This window comes from Phalacrocorax aristotelis, chromosome 5 (assembly GCF_949628215.1).
Source record: "Phalacrocorax aristotelis chromosome 5, bGulAri2.1, whole genome shotgun sequence".
NCBI classification, from domain to species: Eukaryota; Metazoa; Chordata; class Aves; order Suliformes; family Phalacrocoracidae; genus Phalacrocorax; species Phalacrocorax aristotelis.
This window is the reverse complement of record NC_134280.1, coordinates 13,168,834-13,192,933: the sequence shown is the minus strand read 5'-3', so window position 1 is coordinate 13,192,933 and position 24,100 is coordinate 13,168,834. Positions and strand designations below refer to the sequence as shown.

At 42.3% G+C, this 24,100-nt stretch overlaps 1 protein-coding gene across 6 annotated transcripts in view; it reads right to left on the bottom strand.

Annotated features, from left to right (window-relative positions):
* SEMA5B (semaphorin 5B) overlaps positions 1-24,100 on the bottom strand; it is a 274,422-nt gene that overhangs the window by 137,729 nt on the left and 112,593 nt on the right. Inside the window, exon 4 of one of the 6 annotated variants that reach the window (XM_075093032.1) lies at positions 15,478-15,539. The exons of 4 other annotated variants lie outside the window; for them this stretch is intronic. The gene's annotated coding sequence lies outside the window, so the exon portion shown is untranslated. Of the gene's footprint in view, positions 1-8,129; positions 8,148-15,477; positions 15,540-24,100 lie in introns of those variants that run through there. One more of the 6 variants, XM_075093035.1, reaches the window with a different exon arrangement.

Below are 24,100 nucleotides of genomic sequence, written 5' to 3'. Positions count from 1 at the left end.
AAACTCAAGCCTCCAATTTTGCCCAAGCTGCAGATTTTCACCGTGAGGGCTGGAGTATGACCAGCGCTTAGGACCAGTCCTCATCCAAACTGCTAAAACATTGCACATCCTAAGCACAGTCCAGGCTAGTGGTGGTTCGCACTGCTGGAACTTGCCCTAGCGTTAAGCCATTTAGATACAGTTAAATGCTATAAAAAGAGCTGTTCTTATTAGACACTCTGCTCAAAATGGCTTACAGCTCAAGAAATCAGCTGTCAACGTTTCAGTGCAGATGAGAGACAAGAGCTCAAATCCCTGGTTAAACTCAAATCTCAGACAGGACATATCGTTTCAATTTGTTATTTGCTCATCTTGATGAATCTTTACCACCGTAGCTATACCCTCCCCTGCAATGCAGACACATTTAAAAAAAAGGATTAAAATGTCCAATAAAATTATCTGTCCAAGTTTATCTGTCCTCTCCCTCATGAAAGCCTGTCCTCTGCACCTCTGCACAGCCCCAAGGCCAAGTGATGGGGCATCTCTCTCCCTTCTCCTACTCTGTACTGTGAATCCCTCTGGTCCTCTGCCAAAAAAAGGGTCAACAAATTCAGACTCCATTGGATCCAGTGAAATATGCAAAGCACCGCTTCTGCCACCATCCTCTTGTCTCTTAAATCAGGCTCCCTTAGCTCATGGGCCTCCCCGACTGTAGCAGCGATGGCAGGGGACAGGCAAAGAGCTGCTCCTTCTGGGTAAAGCAGGAGGCCTGCATGCTCAGTGCATCTCCAAAGCTGAGATTTGCAACTGCAGCACCCATGTGAGCACAAACCCACTGCCACAGGCCCATTTCTCACCCAGTCCCTTTCATGGCAGCCCAATAGGGACAGCATATAATTCTGCTCTGCCTCGTGGCTTTACCCCCTCACACAAGCGCAGCTTTCAGGGGATCACTCACAGTCCCTCCTTTATTCATTCTCGGGGCATGAGTCTTTTCCAACTCACCCTGTATTGTATCATTGTAACTCCATTGATTTCACAGGAACTAATCCTGATTTACAGAGGGTAACTCAGATCAGGCCCCCTTTGACTAAAGCTCCACGTCTAAAAGAAAAATACCTTCAATCAATCTTCAGGGCTTTAAAACAAAGCACACTTTAAAAATGGCTGTACCAGGAATTCATATCCTGCTTTCCTCTCACTGTAACTATCATTTTGACTTAATAAAACGTGACAGTATAGTTTAAGGATAAAAGAAAATGCTTCATCTTTCATTTTAACGAAAAGAGATGCCTTTTAGAAAGACTAAAAAAGGAACCTCCTGTAAAAGCATTAATTCTTCTGTTTGGGATCTTTTGTGATTGGCCCAGTTATGACTTTATTAGAATGGGATACCAGAGGAAAGAAAAGCAATGGAATGAGGTGGACATTAAAGTATTCAAAAAAAGTACTGGAAGAATAAGGAAAATAAATATAAACACTATAAAGCAAGACAGCTCAGCAATGTGGCTATGACAGGCTGGCACAGGCAGCTCTGCCCTAGAAAACTCCAAGGCCAACAAAACCATGGTCCTTTATTCATGTGCCACTCCTTGCCCTCCCCTCCCACCCTCACCAGCTGGAATTCATCCCACCGAACCGGCTCCAAGGGCCATTTCACACTATCGAAGAAAGGCACTTTTCGCTCTGCCCCCGGCCACATCCCTGCACTCAGCCCTCAGCCATGCCTGTGCTGGGGAGGCGGATCTGTCTCAGAGCCAAAACATTGCACGCTGCACTTGCATATCCACACATCAGGTCTCATGTGCACCCTTAGACTGGGCTCCCACGTAACAAGGTTTTGTCACTTATATACTTTTGATGCAAACATATGGGAATGGTCAAACTATGGTTCAGGTGAGAATCTGTGAAGAGATCTTGTTTTGCTTTAATTAAATCACCAGTGAGCTCACCTCTAATTTCACTACAATTTACTCGCTGCAGCTCTTGTTGTGGCTGGCTTCACCATGCTCTCCTGTGCCCACCTTGTTCAGGGCTTCCCATGGCCTCCACTACAACCATATCTTAAAGCCTCAGACTGAACTCACCCTCACAACACCCCAGGAAGAGAGAAACACATTTTCATGCGTATAATCCAAGGGTTATCTTTTTAAAAACCCCTACAATTCAGCAGCAGGGTGGATTGCAAGAGTGTGCAGGTAATATGCCCTCCTGCAGCAAAGCAGAAGCTCGAGCTCCGTGCTGATCATTGGGGCTGATCACAGATCCTGCCTCGCACAGTCTGCAAGGCACCAGTTGCAGTATCACAGTAGGCCTTATATCAGGAATAAGCAATCAAGATCTCACAACACAGGTCACTTTATTGCAACCTTTCTGTTATCTGTATAAATAATTCAGGTAACTCTTTGCAAAGGAGAAATCGGTTTAACCTACTATACCGTAGGCTCATGATTTTCACAAATCATGAGTGCCACCTGTAGTGGCACCAAAGAGTAATAGTCTATAGTCTGATCTTCTTAAGACTACATCCCACAAAATACTGACAGTCCACTTTGGGGCATTTTATTTCTAGAGTGCTTTCCAATTGCTGTTCAAACCCACCCAGGACTGGTCAAGGTCCCAAACCAAGCCCATAAAATGCAATGGGATGTTCTCGTTCAGATCAGGTAACAGAGACAAAACTCTTAATATCAGCTTTGTACAAAATGAAGTGGTTGGTGTCAGTCCACTTCTTTATGGACTGGTGTAAGCCTTCAGTGAGCCATCATCAGCCACTATTTGGTTACTTGGCCTCAGTAGCACAGTCAATAGCTGCATGGCTCTGGTACTGTTTCCTCACTTTTAGAGGAGGCCCTCCAGAACAGGAACCTATTATAGAAAGCTCCCATTAAATAAAGCTGATTCGACAATAAAAGCCTGTGTAACAGAGCAAAATATACTGTACCGCTGGGTTCCTGCCAAACCCAGTGGGCATAAATAAATACATGCTCTGCTGACACTCAGACCTGCTTTTGAATAGGGCTAACCTGACCACACATTGAGTGCATCCCCAAGTGCTTCAAGAGGCTCTCCCTGAAGGGCTCTAGATCTTTTTTTACTGGCTACACATAATATAAAGACATGCAAAGTTTTGTTAGTGCTTGTTTGGGGTATGAATTTAGCACTTGTGAAAAGGTGCCTTGGAGTCTGAAGCCGTCTGTTTATCTAAAGATCATGTTTGGCAATGAAGGCTTATACTCATTTATTTCCCTGGTAGTATGCCTCCACTGTTCTCTAGAAGACTACCTCCACTGTGGGGATGGAAAGACCTTCTATTTGCTGGTCACAGAATGGCCTCTCTGAGAGGCTGTCAACAGGGACGTCAAAGCGGAGGTGTTTTTGGTAATTCTGGGACCTGGACTGACTATGGAATTATTTTTCATGTGCTCCGCCTGTGAAATACAGAGACGAAGGCAGAGACTAACACAACAGCAGAATGAAATGGATGCTATGGTACTTAGCACAACTGCAATTATACACAAAGTTTACTGCACCCTAGATTAGAAATCAGGAGCTCCTGGCTCCCAGTCAGTGTCTCTTGATGGTCCATCAAAAAGAGGGGATGAATGAGTGTAATACAGCCCACGAGAGGAGCCACCCCAGGGCTCACAGAACAGCAGCAACACAGCAAGAATAACTATTCCAGAGGCCCTGCCTGTGGCAGGAGAGAGTGCCCAGGGCTCGGCATCCCTTGCAGTGCAGTTGCCTTTCCCACTGTATGTGTGATGTAGGGCCCTCTGCATGGGTGCTGTATATCCAAGGTGCCAGATGTGCTGTTTACATGCAGATCAGCCACATAATGCAAGTACAGTAGATTCAGCATCAGACTTCCTGCAAATAGTCACCTGGCTGCAAGGGCTCTTTCTGGCTTGAGCCTATAGCTGTTGCAGAAACACTAACACAGCAGCTTTTCTTCAGGTTGCTCCCCTGCACAACATGGGAAGGGATTGTAAATTTGTAAATTAGCAGAGACACAGCCCTGACACCACACTGCACAGCCAATGTCATTCCAGCCCACTCTGGTGCCTGACAGTCTGGAGATGCTCCTCTATTTGCAGTGATTTCCAGAGGTGTGGTGCTCCTGCTCACAGACCTCCCCACTGCAGCTGTGACACTACAGCTGGGGCAACTGAGGCATGACACAACTCTGTGACTCAGTCACTAGTAATTGCAGCCAGTTTTTGGTAGAAGCAGAAAGAGAAGTAAACTCCTCCTGACTCTTCCAAATGCTTTTGGTACAGGGCCTTCTTTTGTCTCAAGTTTAATAGGAAAACCGTAAGTGTTCTTGAATTTTTGACTTATTACAGTACTAACCGTTGTTTTACTGACACTAGTATTTTATTCAGCTCTGATTAGAGGGTCCACTGAAGACATCCCATGGGATTTTTAGTAATGAAGTTAGTGACAGTGGTTCCAAACTGCATCAGACTGAATACAGATTGGTAACTTGCAAGGTTTCTCTCTTCAACACCATGAGGGCAAGCAGATAGGCGGTCCTGATAAACTATGTAGCAGCCACTACAGTGACCCTGTGGCCACACAGTTGGGAAAACAGTAAAAAGATGAAATTGAAAAAAAAACCAAACCAAAACTTAATTCTCCTTTGACCTGGAGCAATCTCAGAATTCAAGTCTCCAGCAGACGAAAACTGAGCCATGAAATCATCACACCAATCAACCTCCTGCCTGAGAGTCAGCTGTAACATATGGGCTTGACTTTCCCTAGAGCCTTGTTTTTTAAAGTTTAAAGACTCCAGCACTGGCTCCAGTGCTACAGCTCCTGCCACCCACCCCCCTTCTGCTCCATCCCACAAATCCTCCTGCATCACTCACACAACCCTGTGTGCTGGGGTCCAAGGCAGTTGCTGCACATCACAAACCCATCTCATCCCTCCCAGCAGCTCCTTCCTCTGTTCCTACATTGCAACAACAGGATGAGAACTTTTTCTTTTAATGCTTGCCCGTGCAGGAGACAGATACCACAGCTTGTTTATTTTTGTCAAAGATTTGTGATTACCCGGTGCCACATAACACATACTCATGGTTTAATTGTAACACTAGGAGAATAAACATAAAGCATCGTTGTAGCACAACTCCAAGTTTCAGCCTGCTTGGAAACAAGAATGTTTCGCTGCAGCATCTTCTTGGCACTGCACAGCATCATTTATCATATGGAAACCTTTGGCTAGAAGGCATTCAAACAGCCTACATATGCCCCAAATCTGAACAGACAAAATAATAATTGTCAGCCAGACTCTTTTTTCTCCTGCCATGCCCGGCTTTTCTCATATTTCTTGCAGCAGCAGTTACCCGTTGGTCTCTGTTAACTCTTCCCCTCGTTGGAGCAGCAGGGCTGCTTTGGTCTGCCCTGACTCTGGTGTTGCACTTGGGATCTTATAGAGGGGAGCAGCTCTTCCCAGAGCTACCCGGCTGCAGGACAGCACTGAAAGGAAGCAGTGCAGAAAATACACAGCTCACAAATGACAGGTTATTACTGACTGCTGTGTGTAAAAAACATAGAACTGATTCCTCATCTGCTGAAAACACCAGTGACATCAGTCTTCCCCCGAAAAATATCTGGTGATCAACAGTTTATGAAAAGGCTGAGCTGAATTTTCCTCTCCTCCAAACATCTTACGCAACTTCTCTGATACCAGGAGCATGGTACTGTGTTACCTGCTATCTGAAGCTCACCAGCCTAAGAACACAGGTGTTACTATGCTGGGTGACAGCAATATCCTTTCAGATCTTTCTCAAAATTTATATTTAGGCTAAGACAAAGTGAAACAAGACAGGTGACCTTCAAAAAGCCCCTGGCTACATTCTTTTAATGAGCTGCAGTCATGATTTTCACTGCCCATATATGGGTTTACTCTACCTAAACAGTACACAGTACAGTCCCCAGCTTGTCAGGTGTCCCTCTCCCTAAATTCCCCAACACACCAAGGTGATCCAGGATTTAATACAAACCCTATGACCTTTAACTTAGCTAAACAGCTCCATGCTGGAATGGAAGAGAGGAATATCTGGACTGAAAGCATCCTCCACATTCACGTTTTTGACAAATTCAGATGTCCAGCCAAAGGTGGACATCAGAATCTTCTCCCACCAGCTGGGAGAAGCAGCCTGCTGGCAGACACCCCAACCCGGGGTGCCAGCCCTCCTTCTCAGAAATGCTTTAAGAAGCCCAAACAATCCCTCGGACAGAAACCTTGTCATCATGTTCCCGGAGGCAGGGTCTGAGCAAGCGTTTGGGGGCTGATATCATTTTAATACAGTCCGAGGCCAGGCTTTCTGGAGAAGATGAATTATTTGTAATGAATTCCAATCACATGGCACTCCAGCCCCCACACCTTCATCCTGCATATATACCCAAATTAGTTTAGGAGATGTAAGTTATTCAGGGACTTAGCTGTTCAGTCTGGCCTTGGAGGATTTGCTCTCATTATGGCTTTTATGCAAATTCTGTCCTCCAAATCTCTTCTGAATCAATTATTACTAGATTAATTTAAACATGTCCACCTGGGGTGCCTGTATATCATGTGCCTCATGTTAAAAAGTAAAAAGGATGATAATGAATTCAGGAGGTGACTGAAACAGATTCCTGCTTTGTGGAAATGTGACCTTTTTGCATAATGTCATAAAAGAAAGAAGTTTCCTCGAGAAACATGGCAGATAGGGTCGTTTGTTGGATCAGCTGGGCTTTCAATCACTCTTTGGAAATTAGCATGATACAATAAAAAATTAATAAGAAATTTAAAAAAAACCACTTTAATGCTCCAGACTATTAAAGTCTTCGATGGACTACTAATTGAAATGTAATGCTTAATTTTAAGCAATGCCATTTTATTAATGGTAAAAACTTGAATTAATGTCATTAACCAATGTTAATATTACAAATCCCCTGAGGGATAACAAAGCAATTATGTTATTCACAGAACTGAAAGGGGTGAAAAAGTCTCTATATGACTGCACTAAGGCAGAAGAGACTACTTCCATCTGCATCTCCTCTGCCGAGAAAAGGGGTTTGTTTGTTTTTTTCAGCAAAGAGGAGGGAGAGGGAGAGAAGAATTTGCGCTAAGTTAATTACTGCTGATTTTCAGGTACTTAATAGCTAGGAAATTATTCTGTTACTCAAACACCATACTGTGGGGATCCTGGAAAAACAATTTGGGAATGAGAAACTGATTACAAACCCTCCTTGGAGGCCTCCCCTGTGTGCACTTGGATCCTAACACATGCACCAACCGCCGTTACCTGATGGAAAAGCCTGATGTAAATCGATGGCCCCCACCTGGCAGTAAATGGCTTTATGGAGCTGTGCTGGCTTGCATCTCTCAGGGATCACCAAGGAGATCATCTTCTGTGGTACTGAATGCTCTCAAGTCCACGTGAGGGCACATGCTTTTCTTTTATATAGTTTTTGCCATCTTGTCAGATCCACTGCTCATACAGCAGGATAGATGGGGTTAGTCTTTAATTAAAGAACCAAACCCAACACCCTAGCCAACTGGCAGAAGTCACATTGCCCAGAGGGAATAAGAACCTTGTATGATGCTGGTATAATACTGCATTTACCCCAGAATAACCATGTTCAAGATAAAACCTTGATTAACTATTGTTTTATTGTCTGGCTGATAATTCAGGGACAATGAGGAGATTCAGCAAGCCAGAGCATGAAGATCTCCCCAAGGAGCTACAAACCTTGATATTCCTCAGAATCCCAAAGACTTTTGCTTTTTATTTACACAAAGTGAAAGTACTCCAGCGCACCCAACACACCGTTGCCAAAATCCACAGCTAACTCAAATGCCTCTTTCAGTGTGCACTTTTCAAGGCAACCAGTCAAATATGTCACATGTTTGTGAACAGTATTAATCCATGGGAAGAGATATAAAAATTAGTTTCCTCTGTTTCATGTAACATGCCAATGCTCTGCTGTAAACCATCTCTCAGGATGCCCAGGAGATTCTTCTGACACTGTCCAGCCAAGCAGTTATTTTTAAAAATTAAGTTCATCCCCTTCTTAAGGGAAAAAAAAAAAAGCATTGACACTAATTGCTATTAGGCTTCCTGTCTGTGTTGCACAAGGTGTAAAACCTCAATACTAACCGAAAAGAAATGGACCCAAAAAAGACCAGGGCTTTCAGTGGAGTGAGGATGTACTCCTGAATTCAGCTGGACATAACAACAGGGACACATACTTGGTGGCTGGGACCAGGATATCATTCTTTCTTTGTAGCGGAAGCACAGAGCACCCCAGTGCCTCTTTATGTTTCCGTTCAGGATATAGATACAGCTGTAAAACACAATGAGATTTGGGGTCTTACTTAAATTGATACATTACTTAGCAATCTTATTAGAAAGGGCAGAGTGAGCCAGAGGAAGAATTACTGCAAGGTTTCCATTGTGCTTACCAATGAGGTCCAGCACATGGCAGGCTTCAGTCTATGGAGCCAGTTATGCTCAACAGCAGGATGCCTTTCTCCTGCAAATTTGCAAATCAGTGCGTTTTGTCTTCCACCTGTGGTTTCTCTGTACCTCTTCTCTCCCCCATATCTTCAAAGAGCACCGTTAAACCCCCTGTGAAATATCTCCAAAGTCCATTCTGTCACTCCCATTTTCTCTCTCAACTCCCCACTCCTGATATGAAAACAGAGGGAGGGGAAGCCACTGAAGACACCAAGGTCAAGGCAGAGTGAGACAAAGTCAAATTCATGCAATCATTTAAAACCGCACGCCATCAGACCATTACAGAGACACGAGACGTTATGGATTGCAGCTTAATAGATCGCAATGGAGGATGATGGGGGAGAGGGGAAGAGAGAAATGTTCCTTCTGGGTTGAGACTTACTGATTAAAGTGCACGAGTGGGCAGGGGACCGCGACAGCATTTGTGTTCATAAATCCGAGACTTACTTCTCGATATTAATGGACGCACCATTGTTGCCAGACTCAATGTTTTGTTACTGCGTGATTAATTGAAAGTCACACGCAATGACATATTACAGGCAGGATAAAGCTGTCACTGGAAAGCAATTCTTCACAGTAATTCCTGCCAGTCTCTACAATCTGAAATTGCATACCCCGTTACAGACGACCCCTCAAGCACAAACGCATTACATATCTTTTTATAAATAACAGTGACTAACAACGGCAGTCTGAGGTAATCTCTGTGGGATATGAAAGAGAGAAAAAGGTAAGACAGAGAAATTGTCTTCAAATATTAGTAAGCTTGTCCGTGCTAATCTCCATCAAATGAGACATTTCTCTTTTCCTCTAAAATAAAACCTGTTCCTGCTGGAGACATACAAAGTATGATAAAGGGACACGTTGTGGCATAAATGACAACTAGAAGCCTTTCTTCTTCAAAAGGCCACTAGTTCTAAATCTTAAAAATGTATCTTGATCAAGACTAATTAAACTTCAACACAGTCGCTTTATCACTTACTTAGGTCAGTAAGTATCAGTAACTGGTCCAGCTCACTTTTTTAAAGCCTCCAGATCAAAGACTCTTTTATATTTCTTTTGGCAGCAGCAAGAAGATACCAAATCATTAATTTTCTCCATGCATTTTATTTCAGTCAGAATCACTGCATTCAAAATACAATGTAGAAAAAAAATCTACAGTGCTCAAGGGAAAGGACACAGCACAGGGGAGTACAGGCGCCCAGGAAATAGCTCGCATCACTTATATTTTGTGTACGACAAATTCACAGCTGAATTGCCAGTAATGGTACACAGTTGCCTAATCTTCCGTTGGCTTTTAGCGCTCCATTTCCTGTATCATTGGCTAATGGTTAGATCTGTCCCAGTCCTCAATTTATTTCCTTGCTATCTGAACATAAATTCGAGGCAATACCCCACTACTCAGACGATATTTTAAAGACTTACCATCAGATAGGGTGGCATCATCCCAAACCAAACAGTACTCTCTCTTTTGCAACTTCTCCATTAAAAGAGCTCCATTTCACACCCCAATGGAGATGGTCAGACGTTTTAAGCCCTTTCAAGCTCACCCACTTATACTTTCTGTTACCAACCACTTGTAAAATACGGAAAAATGACACAAAGGTCTTTACCTGCTCAGAAGACGGTCTCTTGCAGGCTCTTGTAAATCTGCCAGTGACAGGAGCCAAGAGAAATGGGGACAGGAAAGCACAAAGCCTGGGCTGTCCTGTGGCCTGGAGGCAAATAGCAATCTCTGTCTTCACCTAACCCAACCAGAGCCCTGCAAGAGAGTAAATCTGTGTCCACTGGCCTTTTTAACAGTCCCTTAATGACCGTTAACTTTTTTCAGCCAGCCATTGATTCTAATGGCATGTGCATTCACACACAATAATACCTCAGACGGCCTTCATTAATTTACCATGCATAATTTCTCTGAAAGCTTTTGCCGATAGAATACCCCTAAACTGACTCACTAACTGGTGAAGATAAAGCACTTTCTGTGAGAGACCATTATGCAGATTCACAGCATTCTCCTCAAATAAGTTAAAAAGTAGGTATTGTTCGGTGTCTGCCCATTTTTTGGACCGCAGCAAAGTACCAGGGCTCACAAATGTAAAGCTGCTGCTGGAGTATCGGGTGTGACAATGAATATGTAAGATACTCCGGGCTGGGGAAGGAACAACAAGAAAAAAGGCAACTTATATGAAAAGGTCTTTCTGCTGTGAAGTTCCTGAAATCTCTTACGAATTTCAACAATAGGATGTCCTAAAAGTGAAAGGCTGTTAAAATACCAAGGGAAAATGCAGCAATGTAGATATTCACCAGCCTAGCTCCATTCATCCAGACAGAGGAGCGGAAAGATCCAGCAAAGGAGTGGATTAGAAACAAACTCTCCAAGAGAACGAGGGTCTGGAGCTGTCAGGAACTACAGTGCTGCCCGTTAGCCTTGCAATAAACTACAGAGCTGTCAGCGTTTTCCCCTTATAAATCTCTCAAGTCTCCTCTTACGTACACTGATGCAACATTCAGACCTTAGTCCCGTGGCGGCAATGAAATTGCAGACAAAAGTGCCGCAGCCCCCTTTGGAGGCATAAGAGCCATAAATATAACCAGCAGTCTTATAAACTTTACAGGATGTTGGTTTTAGGGAATAAAAAAGGATTTTATTTTTTTTTATTACAATTAGTTTGGATTTAAGCAAAGTCACAGGATGGCAGGTGAAAAGCTGATTGAAAAGGTGATCTGGAATAGGCTCCTCTTCTGCACTACACTCAAGTCTTTTATCGACTTGCAAGTCTCTTATCCCTTTCTGGAGGACTGATCACAGAGCCCACAAACGCTGCGTCTCCACTTCCAAGGTTACAGGTGGCAACCTGACTTATGTGAAAAAACACCTTCCATAGACACATTCGCTTGTTATGCCCTCTAATATTAAATGTGGAAGTAAAACAAAGATTTTTTTTAAAAATCAGATCTGGAACTTAATTTAATCTGTCTCAAATTCATGAGTCGTGGGACTCAGGGTTTTGGTTCTTGTCAATGAGCAGTGAACCACTTGCAGAGAGCACAGGAGCAAACGTAGCCACAGAGCAGGTGGATTAAGAGCAGAGCTCTTCAAAAAAATCTCTGTTAAAAGAAAGCTTTGTATTTTTAAGAAGTGGCTCTTTTGTTATTTCAGAATATAGACTGCAAAAAAAGGCCCCCAGTGGGGAAAAAAAAAAGATAATGAAGACTGACAGCATACGTGGGGGAAATATGCTCGCGTGAGATACCTTTTTAAGTCAAAACCACCAGAAGGATTTTGGCAACACAGATTTAGTACAAAGGATGTAAGCCATTATCAGCATAAAGGTAATGAAAACTCAGGGAAAACACCACTGCCTGGAGTCAGTATAGTTAAAAACCATTAATATTGCTGCTAATTACACATGCTTAACTACAGCTTTGCCTGCAACTGTAACATCACAAAATTGCCAATAAACTGGTCTGTCTAGGGAGTAACAGACTTCTTTAAAAGCCCCTAAATATGTGTTTACAGATGATACGGGGGAAAGTGATCTAATACACCTGAAGAGGCATATCTCCCCATTTTTTTTCATACATTTCACTTGCTCCAGACAACTAACTCTTCCCCCTTGCTGTGATGTGCTGGCATCCTGAGCCCAGCCTGTCAAACCAGGAAAAACATGAGCATGGGCTACAATTCTCCAGTTACTCAAGCGGTGGTAGTAAATCTTAGCACAACATACATGACTGTACTAGACATCAGGTAGTGGATATGCTGGAGGATTTGGGACTGGAAGCAGTCTGTCTGCTCCAGATACAAGTAATGACTCAAACACAAGGCAGGATACACTCAAGGCTCCCGGTGCGTGCGACAGCCCAGCAGAGTTACAGCCACCCCAGCCCTCCATCCAGCAGTAGCAGCAAATCACTCTTTACATTTTTCTAACCCCTTAACAGTGTTGCCATACAAAACCATCCTTTGCTCTTGGCTTGTGTGTTAGAGGGAAGAAGTAGGACAGCGTTTCCCTTTTTAATCCTTGATTTTTACATTAATTTTCTTATGGTCTAGGGTTCTTTACTGAAATCTTGCAGTATATCTGCTCATAAAGTAAACAGCATAGCACTCTGCTTCCGAGACAATATATAACAGCAGAATAAAATTCTATCCATATGTCCGAAGAATGAGAGGTTCACAGGCAGAGCTGGCAAATGGTGTGATTAATCCTGACTGCATTTCAGCGAAGACAAATCTAGAAATAATGTACAATTTCTCTGTTTGTGAATTACCACTTGAGAAAACTCGCTGCCTGTATCATATACACCCATACCAATTTTTGAAGATTGTTTACAATAAATCAAATTTGGGGCAGTGCTTGACTGATGAAATTTCAAACACCATCTCTTCATACTTTGGGTGCTCCTTTTATAATGCCAAGTTAACAGAAAAAACACAGTGGATACACAGACGCCAGACACATTCAAAGGTTTCCATCTGGGCTTTAATTACTATCACAGTTGCCTCACTAAATTGAATATGATCCTCCCCCTCCTAAGGGCTTCGCCTTGTATCTGATTTTGCTTACTTTGCCTTGATGAACTAAATCTGGTATAACCATTTTCTGTAATGCCCCAGAGGAGCATCATCCCATGTATAAACTTGCTGCCCCATAAGTCAGCTTTTTACATTTCTTCCTTCAGACATTACTCTGAACTTTATTTAGAGAGATTTTTCTTTCCCTCAGGAAATTATTTTGGAAAAGTCCTAGAGCAGATTTTCTCCAAAGGCCACATTTAGTTTAGATTAAGTCATTGCCATTATCGTAAAGTTAAAAAAGAGACAGCAACGTTTAAACCACTTCTTCCAAATGCAGAAGACAAACAAAACCCCCTTTCTCCCCCTTCACAGAGCATCACCTGTTCCTGACCCCACTGACCAGTTCATTATTGCTTTCAGATGGTAATTAGTGAGTCCAGACAGCCTGATCTTTGCCATTACTCCTGACCTATTAGGCTTGGCCTCCCCCAGTTATTATCAGTGCCTTTCTATAGGTGTTCTTAGAGAGCAGTAACAAGTAGGCCATCTGTTTTAGCTCTCCTGATTTGAGCTGTTAAATAAAAACACGTAACATCATCCACAAAAATACCTTTGTTAGGGTTCTGCACCCTTTATAATTAACTGCAGACCTACTTGTTTTCCAATAAGGTCATTCTTTCAGTAATCAGAGGTGGTCCCAGGAGGTAGTACATAAATAGCCTATACTAAAGCCTAAATTAGGCTAACTCAGAACTTCCTGTATTCTTCACTGTAAATAAAGCAAATATTTATAGACCCTTGCAATCTTTGAGGTTCCTGCCTAAGAATTAGGATCAGAGCAGCTCTCCTTGCTCCTGGTAAATCAGAACCCAAGCTAATGTCCTAAATCTTGGATTCTTCAGTGTATCGGTTTTGTTTGAAACTCCCCATACCATTCTTTTAAAAAGTAAAAAGACAACCAAAAGATAATTCAAAAGGCAGATGAAAATAGGCTATGAAGGAAAACATCTCTCTGTTAAATTCTTGTTAAGGCATATTGTCACAGACTCAGAACATCTGGCTTCTATTTTGGGCTCTGCCACTGACTCTCTACGTGGCCTCAGGCAAGTCCTTTCAGCTTTAAGTCTCCATCTTCTCTTTCTTTTCAGGCTAACAAGTGTTTTCCTTTCTTCTCTCTTTGCTTTCAGTCTTGACCATCCAGAGATGTGCATAATTTTAAAGAAGACCAGTAACAACATTTACTCACTGGACAACACCATCTAAGTAGACACTTCTGTGAGGGATGGAGGCTTTGGACTGTAAACACTTCAGGGTAAAGACCATCTCCTAACATTTGTCAAGTCTTCTGTTTTATAGACTATTTAGAGAAGGCTAATGGTATGCTATAGGAGTTTCTGGAAGCAGCTGGCTGAGTTTCTGATGGAATCATCACTTTAAACACTGTTGGGATGTCATTGTTTTATTCAGAGGTGTCAGAACGCCTAGAGCTTTGGCCAGCCATCTTTTCTCATTAGTAATTTTCACACAAGTCTAAATAAATGTGTTTGTACTGTGCCCAGCGTAATGCAGCTCCTATGTGCCACATTAACACAGCTAATAAATAAAAAATCCTATTCATGATATTCTTACACCAAGCCAGCAGTAGAAAATGGACACTCATCAGGGAAGCAGGAAGCATTAGTGGCTGGGGTGGATGGTGTTAGCAAACAGGCTCCAGCTGGAAGCGTAAGCATTGTAAGTAACTTTATCATTTATTTTCAACAGCTAACTCTGCATTTCCTTGTCCCTTTACCACCTCACAGAGAAGGTCTGGTGAAAAGCATGGTACCCATTTATCCTTGGTTAGCTGATGAGCCAGCAAGCCTCTTTGTTACATTTTGGCCTGGAAACCAGGGGTGGACCTGAATGACCAATGCTCTTCGGCTTCTGCCTCTACACAGCCAACAGTGCAGGAAGAACGATACCAATGGGCAGTGAAAGAATACTGCTTCCTAAATAGCTGCCACCAACATGCTAGATGCTTTTCAAATACACAATACCCAGCCTAAAAGAACTGTTGTCAGAGAGCTTTCCGACATCACTGGAACACAAAATTAATACACAGGGGAACGTCTCTGTGAATACATCAGTGCAACCCCATGCCTCTTGCCTTGACTGTGCCCAGCTGTGGTACAGCTTCCTTACATCTCTTTATCATTAACTATCCTTCTTACATGGAATGATGAAACAGTTGTATTTCACAAGAAAGTACTTTAAGAACAGAGACTTAACATTGGAGCCAGACATACCTAATTATCCTAACATGTATACACATTATCCTACAGAATCTGGAATTTCAGACTAATCAGATTCTTCATTTCTTCCAGGTAGCATGATTAATGGTTTTCCTGATCCACAGAATAAACATATTTGAACAAGCATTCTGCAACCACAACATCCCATTGAACTCCCCCCAGGGTGTGTACTTACAGAGCAAAGGCTCCCATCTCCTTTAGCCAGGAAACTAGCTCCTCTCCATTTAGGACCAGGTTCTACCAATACAAATAACCCCGTATCAGTTTACTGAGATTCAATGAGTCTTTGGTACAAGCATTTTCATGGACAGTCTGCAGAAGCTCCCCCTATCCGCAGCCCCAGCCCAGAGCTCACTCTTTCCACTGCCTTTCTCTTCACCTCTCTTGTTCCTCAGATGAGAAGCCCAGCTCCCAGGCTGAAACAGCTACATTTTTCCAGAGCAGTGAAGCTAATGTTACTCCCAACAAAGTTCAAGGGAGTTACAAGTAATATTCTTGGCAAAGACCCCTCGCCTGTGAAGACACCTGACAGGAGAAAGCTGAAGCCTTCCTAACCATCAGCCTTGCAAAAATCCGAGATAAGAAATCATTGACCTGTGCCCATAAATAATAACAATACTCTGCTGTTGTGACTTTAGCTACTGAAATCTATGAGTAACAAAGGAAAAGGAGCCTCTAAAAGCAGCCTTCTGTGAATCCTGAGAATATACTGGGTGGTTCACTATGAAGATGTCAGTTGCCCTAGAAACCTCATAAGCTGGAGTGGCAGATAACTGTAGTAGACAAGATCTGTCAGAAAAAGTTTGGCATCATCAAACCAATGCTTTGAAAGCATAAAAATGACTAATTGTCTGTGTTTTCTTTTCCACATGAGACAAAAGGTTCTCCTGGCAATGAGGGACACCTCTTTGAGTTGTGTTTTGTTATTCACTCATCTGCTTAAATTCAGAGTGTAGGATTTAAAGCTTATTTACATTTTTTAAAAAGCTTATTTCATTTAAATTAAAGCTAGGTAAGTAATGGGCTTGCATTTGTTCCCCTTCTCTTTCAAAGACCAGAGCTCAGACAACCTTCTGAAAGACTGGTGTTCTGCTGGCCCTAAACCTTACTTAACACCACTATAAAGATGCCACATAACTGGACACAGGTCTCATTTCTGGCCAGGAGGTTATCAAGATGGAAAAAAATTGATCCTGCGATCCATTAAAGCACAAACCCTATATTTGACCAGATTCTGACTTGTCATATCAAAGTAGATTAACTAGTCAAGGTAGTGGGTGAACACAGTGGCAACAGAAATCAAGGTTTGGTTTACAAAACCAAAGCACCAAAACACATTGATTTTTGCCAAGGCTACTGATCCAAATCTTTCATCAGCAGTAAATAAACAACAACACTGAAAAAGAGGAAGATGAGCTTTAAAAAAAATTAGCTATAATGTATTTAGACTGACATTTCCTTTTTTGGCCTCTTTGTGTATGCTTCTCATTCCCTCTCCCTCCCCTTAACTGGCCAGTTGCCAACAGAGGAGAAAAGAAGAGAAAAGGAACAAAAATTAATTATAAGCAACAATAGTAATTCTAAACTTTCTCAAGGACTGGTGCCAGAGCAGGAGGGAAAACTCAGGAACTCTGGGTTTGCTACACTCTTCTTCGCAAGTCCCCAGCGATGCCGGTGTATCTTTGTAACCAGCACACAGCAAACAGCACAGCTGTTTGCATTCTCTCTGTGCACAGGGAAGCAATTTTTCCATTTCATACATTATTCACAACTTGCTGCAGCCATTCCACAAATTCAGTACATCTCCTTTAATACAACAATGAGATTGAGATGCAGATTCTTTCCCTTGTTGGTTTTTTTTTACTTGAATACTGAGAACACTGGATATGGGTTTTCTTTCCATTTAAATTTCTCTTTTCAATTTGGAGCTGATTTAAACTATGCATAATGCACACAGGCAACAAGTAAGGATTTCCTGCTCTGATCCGTGCCTTCTCCTCTGGGCAAGCCTGCAGAAATAACCCTCCAAGCTTGGACATGGTCACATCCCCTACAGTTTAGAGCAGAGATATACCCAACTCCCCCAAACTTTCAAAATGGTTTTGGAATTGAATGTCTTCAGAGAAAATACTGTCTCTTTTTCATCTCTACAGTGACTAATACAAATCATAGTCAACCCCTTTGCAAAAAGCAAGCATTTAACACTAATAGCCGTTACCATTAATAACTCCTTGCTTTTGAACCACCCCTAGACTGCAGCCACCAAAATTTATTCTCACTTGATGTTAAGATGACAGATTTGCTAACAGACTTGGGAGGTGAAATAACATCACTGGGCCACCTGCTCCCTTGGAGTTTAGCTTTAATAATGTAATGCAATAACATAAGCTGAAGTAATTTGATGCACTTCATGCAAGAGGGAAATATAGATTTTCTTGCTTTCTCTGGAAGTTTTGGGTTAGGCGCCACAGTAAGCTGTATCATTCTGCTCCCACATGCCCAGACTGAACAAAGCAAAGAGTCAGGTTCATCTCTGGTATCAGCCTTGGCCTGGCATGAGGCCAAAAAGAAAAAGAAACTGTGATTTTATTGCCATTTCTAAAAGACCTAGTTGAGCATAATGAGCACAGATTTCTTTCCACGCTTCAGGTTTGGCAGCCACCTTGCATTTCTTCTCCAGATAAAGTGGAGTATCTTTGTTTTGCTTTGAGAAGTTAATCATCTTATCACTGAGGCTTCATAACATACTGTATAGGAGTGTCTCTGGAAAGCATCTTGTGGCTCGGCATGGTTGGTTACCTGTTCACTCACTACAGCATCACTGCAGTATCTATGTTGTCAAGGTTGCTTGACACAAATTGGATTTCATTTCAATATTGCATTGATGCCATACCGTGATCACAAAACACCAGTTTGCACACAACATTGTAGGAGCCAGGTCTGCACACTTGTAACTCAGTCCAAGTGCACTGACAAGAGCAGAAGTGTATCATCTACATCAGCAGATCACCTGGTGTAGGTCTGATATTAGGGGCAGGACAGGCCAGCAGGAACTCTGGATTTGAACCTCAGCACAGTCTGGGCAGTTCTTTCAACCTCCCTAAACACCAACTTGCTTTTTGATAATATGGTGCTTATATTGTCTGTTGGCCTTATCAAAATACCTTAATTATTTAGGTTTGCGATACGCTTTGAAATTTTAGGGTGAAATAAGTTGTGGGGATTCAGAGCATTGCTGCAGACGTGATCAAATGCCCTGTACGCTGTGGAGGACATTACAGTTCTGCTGACATGGGAATGACAACGCAGTTCTGCCCTCCATAGCTTGATACAATTGACTACATGTGATACAAAGAACTAAGTTTAAGCGGAAAAGTAAGCAATGTAAGCCCCATCATCCCAAGCTTGCTACCCACATGACTGGTGTTACATTAGGTGGGTTATTTCAGTAACCTACCTGCAATATTCACACTTCGTGGAGATTATCGCTCCTGTATAGAAGGTACCCCATACATAAGTCCCCTGTTCCCACTGATGTGAAATCCTTTTAGAAAATGTTGCTAAGCTCTAGACTACCTGCATGCTAACCCAGAAAGCAGGGGACCCTGCTAAAGAAGTCTGTAAGCATGGGTTCTTCACCATCAGTGAGGCTCAGGACTCAGATGAAAGCTCTTCTTTTTGTACACAGGCTTACATGTTAAATATGAGGGTCTGGACAGTGAGGTCAGCTCCAGGTTTAAATTACAAGGCAGAAAATCCCTGCGTAATTTCAGTAGCACTGTATTCACTGAGTAAATGCTTACACCAAGTTCAGGTCAAACCGAATGCCACCTGCATAGGCTGGTACGACATGCAACGAGTAAGGGTTTCCCCACCAGAAGTAGGTACATGTAGGGTTGTTTCCTACATTTGCAGGGGAACAGGAAACGATCATTTACAGAATCATAAATATACTTCAGTGTCATCTAAGGCAGAGCCTCCATCAGAACAGAGTTACCAGTTACAGGGCTCATGTTGTTCCTCCTCCTCCATTGAACAGGCTGTTAAATGAACAAAACCAATTTTATCTCACACATCCAACTAGCATATAAAAAAAGCTCAAGAGCAGCTGCTGCCTACCTACAACTCTCTAATTCCAGCCCAAACAATCTGTTTCCCAGTTGTGGGAGAGCAATCCGCAAAAGGACCCAACAATCAGACGAGTCAGCAGAGACGTGACGTTGTGCCTCCAGCTCTGGCGCGCGGCTAATTACGAAGGACAATTATTGTAATTAATGCCAGTGGATGTGGCCAAGTCTCCCTGCAACTACTGAGGGGAATTTCTACCCCTGCTTCAACCAAAAACCATCTGTCAGACAGGAAAAGCACAAAAGAAACCCCCTCCTTTCCAAATATTCTCAGAAAAACGTGTTATTGCCACTAACCTGGCAGTCACAGGGAGGTCACACAGTTTCACATAGGAACCACACTATGAAGTGAAAAACCCCGATTTCTTGTTCTCCACCTCATCAGGTAAATAGTCCATTGATTTATGCACCACGAGGCTATTGCTGGAGAGGTGCAGGGATGGGCAACTTACACACTCCTGTTTGTCCCAGGCTGGTTTGGTTTATATAGTAGGGTTGGCAAAAGGCATCAGCTAGAGAAAATGGACTGGAAATGCTGCTACTGCACAGCTCTATCAAGGTAGTGAATTTTGCAAAAGCTGCTTGTCATTGGCCACTCACACATTTAGATTTTCGTGTCCTTGTACCTCACTGACCACTTGAAAGGCAATAGGAATAAGGAAAAATTATTAAAGCAGACATGCTCCTGACTGATCCATGCACAGACTTCTAAGAGGAAAATTTTGCTATAAAGGAAAGTTGTTGGCTATGTCAAACTACTTTCTCTGCAACTAGGAGACAAAACCTACGTAACTGTCTGCCACAGTGCCCTGATTCCTTCTCATCTCTCCTCCTCTTGCTGCATCACTGGTGCTGAGCTCTCATCACAAAAATACCTAGACCTCTTTAGTCACTTGTTTCAGGCATCAGACTCTTCATTTTGTGCAGAAACCTTCACTTGCTAAGTACTGGCACCCAGGTCACTGCAAGAATTTTGGTGGTGGTACTCAAAGATATCCGAACCAGCTGAGACTGTCAGAGACTCAACCACTTGTGCTCCACTAGAGGAAAAAGCATATGGCAAAGACAAAACTGTAGCAAAGAAGGAGTGTTTTCAAAAACATTATGCAGTATTGAGGATTTTTTCTTCCCAAAGTGTAGTTCTTACTGGAACACAAAAGTAATAGCTTCTAGACTTTCAATACCTCCTTTTTCTGGACAGCCCAATTGTATTTTGCAGTCTTACCAGCTCAAGTGAGGAGCTCCTCACATTTTAGCGCTGATCTACCCTGGAATCCCTGTGCTAAATGCAGTATACTCACACGATCTCCAATTATTAGCAACTTAGTCACAGCAGAATGGAGCACGGCTACACAACTTCCCTGAGTATATTTGGGCCATAATGCTGCTGGAAAGATCCAAACTCATAGTATATACCTACACATTGACACTGCCTGGTAGACAGGCTCTGAGGAGTTGAAAAGGCAAAACTAGAGTCTGCTGAAGAAAAAGACACCTTCAGATGAATCTAAAGCTCAGGTCCATGTCATTCACCTCCATCAGGCTATTACAAAATCAAAGAGGTTGTTAATTTGGGCTAATATGGCTGGAACACCTGGTTTGGCTCCTAGCTCTGCAGAGGTAACTCATACAATTTAATGCAAGCAGATAGATGACATATATGCACCATTAAGTGCTACTACGTGCAAAGGCATCTGAGAGTACATTCCTATTCATCCCTGTTACTCCAATAATTATTAAAATAGACATCTGCTGCCTGCAAAGCCTCATGGGTCAGAGTTAAGGTGTCTTTGTAGGATATTTCTGTACAGGTGTAATGAATTATGTACATGTATTGATCTGAGCTGAATTAAGATTTGTTCTTCTTGTAAGTTCTTGTTGATGTACCACGATGCAACGTTTTACATAAGTTAATTAAAAACTACTTAGTAGTCTTCACACATAGGCTAATGGTGAATACATCTGTAGAACTGAAACCATTACACAGGACAGTTGTTTTGAGCTGGAATGTACACATGTAGGTTTGTGACATATTAGAGAATGCTGAAATATTGCTATTTAATTTGAACACTTTCTGACTCATGACAATTGTATATTTTTCAGCCCATTTAAAATGTCTTCATTATTTCCCATCAATATTTAATTCTTTGCTTGATAGTGATTAGCCCCAAAAGAGAATAAAAGGCTCCAGAGGAATGAGGAAAGCAATTTGTAACTTTCAAGAATAATCTTCTATGGCTTCCAGCTATGTAAACCAAGCTCTTGTATTGTATAATGTGAGCAAGACAATATATCAATGGAGCATGTTTATTCTAAGGATTTAAATGTAAAAGTGTTCATAAAAATCTGACTCATCCTTTTACATTTGAAATCACTCTTGCTCAGGCTAGTCAGAGAAAATAATCTTCTCAGCTTGTAAAAAAAATCTGAAGTAAAAGGCTTCTATTCAAATGTTGGTGTGGGTTTTTTTATTGTCTAAAATTACTTTAATTTTTATTTTTATTTCTGAAACAACTATGAGAAAATAATCTTCATATCAATGGTAGGAATGCCCTGGACTACCTGAGCCTGCCAAGAGGAGAAAAACAGAGACATCCAAGCCAAGGAAAGAAGTTTAATGTAATAACTAAGCACGTGTCGCAGCAACTGTTTTTAAACCCACCTTCCTGTCAGATAACATACTCATAAATCCATCAGCACCAGGTCACCGCTGTGTCCCTCTGGGGTGCAAATGTAATTGAAACCTCACAGCCACTTAGAGTTGTTGTTTTTCCATGTTGAAAAGGCTAGAGAGGTTAGACCCAACTGCACTAATAGATCAGATCAGGCTGGCATTTATACCACCACTGCCTAACTGAAAAGCTCTTTGTAAGTCTACGGGCAAATATTTTGCTTCTGATTTGCTTTGACTAGCCGTATGCACATCCAGATCGCTCGGCCTGTGAGGGTTGGGGGAGATAAGCCTTTGGTAGAATATAAGAAGAAATCAGTTAACGGTGCTTAACATCTGTTGCTTAACTATACTATGTCTCATCAGTCTGTTTTCCATTTTACTTCCCTTTAGTGTTTTTCTTTATCAATCTATCTTCTTTCCATTATTTCTGTTCAATGGAGTAAAGACAGTAGATGAAATGTTAAAATTACTTAGGATTTTCAACTGCAAGAAGAGTGTATAAGCAACATTAAGAGTCTGATTTCAGTGTAAAAGAGGACATTCGGGTAAATCAGAGATCCCAGAGCAATTCAGCAGCTTGGAACTGCAGAGGAAAGAAAGATTAGCGATTCTTTTCCAAGAATGGTGAAAAATTGTGCATGCAGCTGATCTAGGTATGTTCTTGTTAGTTCCTTCCCGTTCTTTCCTTTTTCTCTCCTTTTATTGAAAGTTGCCTTATTAATTTTTTTAAGCATCATTCTGTACCCAAAATAGGTGCTATCATCATCACATATTCTAATGCAACTGCAAGAGTGTTTGCAGCACAGAGTAGGCAAAAGTGGGCCAGCTCCCACCTAGCTACATCTGGAAAGGAAACAAGCCAAGCTGGGACAGCATGGACATCAGTACAGGTTAGTCACTGAATTCGGGCAATTCAGCACAGGCCGACTTCCGCATTATTGCAGCTTTAATGATGCAGATCCCCCAAATGGCAAAGTTCCCGGAAAACCAGAATATAAGAATTCAATGTAGAGGATAACAAGCATTGTCCCCGTGTCAACAGAGTGTTCAACAGGGGACTATTTTATATCCAAAACCAGGAGATGTGCTGAGGCTTTGAAACACAAGAGAAAAAATCCAAACCCCCAAAGTCAAGTTGATTACTTTCTGCAGAGAGCAAGAGGTGGACTCGCGGTGCCTGCGAGCCTGCCTCGGCAGCAATGTCTGCTGTGTCCCTGAGGGCAGCAGTGTGAAATTGGCCGCTACACCACGGGCCAATGTACTTCCACAATTTGCAGTCCTACCCAGCTTCACTCTCCTGATAGCGCTGGATGAAAATGGATTTGTCCACATAACCACAGCTAAAGCTGCTGCAATTCTGCAGCTTGTGCAGGTCTTTCTCCAGCGAATGCCCTCTTAAAAATGCAGGAGCAGAGCCTCACCACCATGATGGCATCTGTGCCTCCTGCACCAATGAAACCAGCCAGCAACACCTAGAATCCTGTCATTAGGCAGCCAGAGAGCAAGTAACACACAAACCGTATTTGAAAGTTCTTTTTAGTAATGTTTTACACCACTGAGTAAAAATCTTTGGGATATTTAATCTCTCTTTGTTCCAGAGAGCCACCTGCCACAATAACTGATACGCGCAGCCTGCCTAGGCAGGTGATGTCAGGGTTGGCAATGCTCACGTCTGATGCTCTCCAGGCAGGATATTTCAGGGTGATGCTGACAACCTATATATTGAGATCTCATAGCCAAGCCATCTGTATCAATTCTGTATTACTTCTCTGTTCAGTAGGTGGTGGGTCAAGAAATTACAGGAAGTCAAGTGGCCCCCATCTCCCACATTGTTATTAGATCAAAAGCGAATGATTGCTCTGCTGGCTCAAATACACGGGGAAAGAGCAAAAACCCAGTCACTCAAACATATAAAAGCAGTTAAAAGTGAAAACAGAATTAGGTTAGTTAAGTAATGAGGAAAAAAGGGCACCTATTTTTCATTCAAGTTCTATGGT